The sequence below is a fragment of the Hylaeus volcanicus genome, chromosome 9, assembly GCF_026283585.1.
Source record: "Hylaeus volcanicus isolate JK05 chromosome 9, UHH_iyHylVolc1.0_haploid, whole genome shotgun sequence".
Lineage (NCBI taxonomy): Eukaryota > Metazoa > Arthropoda > Insecta > Hymenoptera > Colletidae > Hylaeus > Hylaeus volcanicus.
Genome location: NC_071984.1, coordinates 712145 through 716709, shown reverse-complemented (window position 1 = coordinate 716709; position 4565 = coordinate 712145). Strand labels below are relative to the sequence as shown.

Below are 4565 nucleotides of genomic sequence, written 5' to 3'. Positions count from 1 at the left end.
GAAAATGTTGTCCGAGGCTTCGTTAAGGAGATATTAACAGAAAACCCTCGACCAATCAGAGCGCCAGGATGCCGGCGGAGGGCGGTCGTCTAGCCTACGCCTACCGCGGCCTACTCGCGCTCTGATTGGTCCGGGGTTTTCTGTTAATATCTCCTTAACGAAGCCTCGGACAACATTTTCGCTAAGGAAAAAGTTGTTTCAAATCACCTCCCAAACCATTCCTTTCAATGACTTCCAACATTTCTGGGACACCCTTGTATACATTGTTATTACTATTACTGTATTACATTTATACAATTATCATTTACGTATATAACATACAGAATTTAAAAACGTTTTAAATATACCGTATATCAATAACATTGATTATATAATATATTATTATAATATATAAACGTCATAATTTACATACATATAACATACAGAATTTAAAAACGTTTTAAATATACCGTATATCAATAACATTGATTATATAATATATTATTATAATATATAAACGTCATAATTTACATATATATAACATACTTAATTTAAAAACGTTTTAAACAAACCTCAAATAATATCCTACACATAAAAATTACATATATGGCATAGTACTTACATAGTACTTTTAAATATGACACATACATATGTAGTATAATAACGAAACTAAAGTAATTCTCTTTTCTTATCTGCACAATATTATAAACTTTACTTGTATCGTTACAACTTATTCAATTTCTCAATTGATCACTTCAAGAATACCAGCACTAGATAATTTAATTATTTAGCATGGTTCAAGTAAAGTTTAACGGTTGCAAATTAGAAGGCCAGTGACTCATTATACGTGTACGTAAATAAATACGCGTTCTCTTAGTGGAAGCGCTGCACTACTCGATGCTGTTCGACATTTCGAAGGATTTGAAACACGAAGTATTAGCAACGAGCCGCGAAAACTGTAATATCAGATGAAAACACAAAACAGCGTGTACATCGCCGGTCTTCGATTACATAAAGGTGTCGCGTTACCGCTCCACAGATTGCACGAAAATGCAATATACGTGTATGCCGAGGCAGAACTTGCACGCTATTTTCGTTTGTCAGCTTCTACTCATTTCCGCTCGCAGACAATTTTCCGCCCGGAAATTTTGATTCAAGATTAATATACATATTTCGAACGTGTTTTATCAGTCTAATCGAACCTCTCGTTATATTTCACACGATAAAAATTAGCTCTATAAATGAATAATTTATAAGTAATTCTTTTTTTAAGTAAAGAATTTCAATTAGGGAGAAAGAAATTAATTCAATAATTTTTATTTCAAGTATGTCGTATTATATTATTAAAAATATATAATGTTATTAGAAATGTATATAATATTATATTTTGGTTGTAATAATTGATCATTTCGATGAATAATCTTTGTTTTAAGTGAAGAATTTCAATTAGTGATGAGAAACAAATTAACTGAATAATTTTTATTTCAAGTATGTCGTATTACATTATTAAAAATATATAATTTGATTAGAAATATATATAATGTTATATTTTGGTTGTAATAATTGATCATTTTAATGTAGTAAATAATTTGATAATAATAATTTCACTTAATGAAATCGAATAAAAGAATTCAGTAATTATTATGTAAAATATAATATTATATACAAATCCATTTAATCATATATAACGACCATATTGCAAATAGCAATTTATTCATATCATCGTTCAAATTAAATAAGTATTTAAAAATCATAACTAATTAAACAATTTTCTTTCTTTATATTATTCTTCTATTTTAAATAAAATATAATAATATTCAATAAAATTCGCATATTCACATTTTTCTACAAACAGGATTTAAAAAGCAATTATAAACGTTCCTCCTTTATAATTCAGTACACTTTATTTAAATTAATTTGAAGCTCTTGGCAATTGAGAAACCATTAAAGTTAAAAAAGGATTAAAGTCCTTAGAGATCCAACGTACAATACCACAGTTCAAAAGATATTTATCTTCCTGTTCTCGGACCTTTTCTGCTTTTCTCTGCTCTTTTTCCTTTTTTTTCCTTTGAAGCTCATCAAACTCACTTCCGTATTAATAGCCCGCGCCGGTCTCGTAAAGAAGCAATTTAAGAACCCTTTAGTACGTCCTTTATCATGATTTAAGACCGCTGAATAACGTCTCGGTCAGCCTTAACCCTTTACAGGGTAACATCGTCTGTTATCACACTGTACATGCTTGTCAAATTTCATATATATAACCAACATTTGAAAAACCAACATCGGATCAATTATAGTAGAAACGAGTGAAATTTTATTCCTAAGAATTTTTTCTTTTTTTTATTATATTATATTTTTCTTTTATTTATTTTTCAGTTATTAGCAACTACATGAATTTCTGGTTTGTCTAAATTTGGCTTAATAGTTTTGTTTGTTTAAGAATTCTTATCCCTTCTATGGTTTGTTTTGTTTTTATAGTGTTTACAGAGCTACTTTTTTCTATTTTTGTGTGAATACTCCTTAAGTCTTTTACATGTACTTGGCGTAATTTTTTTATGGGGATAGTATTTACACAAAGCTACTTTATATCTCGCTCATACGTATTGCATTTTTCTGATACTTTTTTCTTACAGACACTTCTGATTGCCTCATTATCTCATTTTTTTTGTTTATTATTTATCTTACGCCACAGAAGTTTCCGATGCTTTTAAATTTTATTCGCACATGAAAAAACTGTTTTTCAAATCGTACAGGATTTGAACCCGGGTTATCCGCGTGGTAGTCTTCTACGCTACGCACTGCTCCACCGTCCGCCTCAAACCTTCTGTGGTAATATTTGAATTAATACTTGTTTCTATAAGTTTCGCTTGCAATTCGGCGAAATATCAGTTTTATTTCTTCAGTTTTATTTCCATTATCAATCTTATTGAACCATTCTGACGTATGCACAAATTAAAAATTTTGAAAGTAATTTATAATTTTGTAATTTTTATATATATTGTACATATAATCCAAGTATATTTATACAAAAATTGAGGTAAACATTTGATGACGAAAATACTAGGAAAAAATGTAAAATATTCGTATACCTTTTTAAAATATTTATTCTTTTTTGGTATAATTACTATATTTTTTTTTTTTGTGTGAATCTGTAGACAATGAACTAACTGTTTATTCGTTACTCGCTAAATAAAGATTTCGATTTAAATTAAAGAACATAAATTAAGGAATTCGACCCAATAATTATCACGAATAAATTATTATAGATTGTTTTTATCCCTCAGCTATCATTGGAATTAAAGTTTGCTCGTTTCTACTTTATTATTGTAATAGTATGAAAATACGAGAGACGTTTAAGATGTACATCTTTTTCAGTAGTAAGAATTCTTTAGTTAAGTATTCAGATCTAATCACTTGAATATTTAGAATATTTTTGCATTAAGGATTTATTATATTTAGAGTTTGCTTGACGGAGCCCCTCTGTTTTTCATTCGCTATCTCCGACAGGAGATAATCGTGGCATGATTCCAAAGGTCACGTTGCCTGTCAATGCGGATATTACCTTTAAATAGAGTATGTGTGAAATAGACGAAGCGATTGATGAACACGCAGGCATTGACGCTAATTTTATTTAACTTCTCTCCCCGAAATCTTGGCTAAAATAGGTACTAACAAAAACCGGTAAAAGTTTGAAGATTGGTATATTCTATTTTTCTATTAAATATTTACAGAAATCTGCATTTGGTGCAATACAAAATTTATTCAGGGATTATAAATCCCTGAAACATTTTTTTTATGAAAAGCTGATAAATATTTGGAAATTAATTACGTTAAATTAAAATAAAAATGACTTATGAACACAAAGGAAATGGTTTAAGATTGAATGATAAGGTTATGTATACATAACACTGTCAGGAACCTATTGCGTATTATTTAACGAAATAGTAAGAGAATTACTTTCTGCTGTGAATGTACAATTTATAACATCTGAAACACAGACGAGGCGTCATTAATATTTCTTCAAATATATTTTCGTTTTTATCTATTATTGTGGCGATTACATTCTAGACAGTTTAGATAGTTGCATTGCACAAAGCAATTGAATTAAATAATCAATCGTGGGTTGTATATTTTATACTCTGATCCTAAAGAATGATATCTATAACATAATTTACGCTACATATAAGAGATATACAGGGTGTCCCAGAATTAGTGTAAGACCCGGAAATGGGGGGTAGCTGAGACGATTCTGAACAACTTTTTCCTTTGCTAAAATGTCGTATGAGGCTTCGTTAAGGAATTATTAACAGAAAACCCCGGACCAATCAGAGCGCGAGGATGTCAGTGGAGGGCGGTCGCCTAGCGCGCGTAGTTCACGCCTACCGCGGGCGCTCCATTGGCATACTCGCGCTCTGATTGGTCCGGGGTTTTCTGTTAATAACTCCGTAACGAAGCCTCGAACAACATTTTCTCTACGGAAAAAGTTGTTTCAAATCACCTCCACTCTCTGTATACAGGGTGTCCCAAAAATGTTATAATACCTTGAAAGAGGTGGTTCGGGAGGTGATTTGAAACAACTTTTTCCT

The 4565-nt window shown here is 30.5% G+C and overlaps 1 protein-coding gene across 1 annotated transcript in view; it reads left to right on the top strand.

Moving 5' to 3' along the window:
- LOC128881952 (uncharacterized) overlaps nt 1-4565 on the top strand; it is a 164891-nt gene that overhangs the window by 61760 nt on the left and 98566 nt on the right. The gene's annotated exons all lie outside the window — the stretch shown is intronic.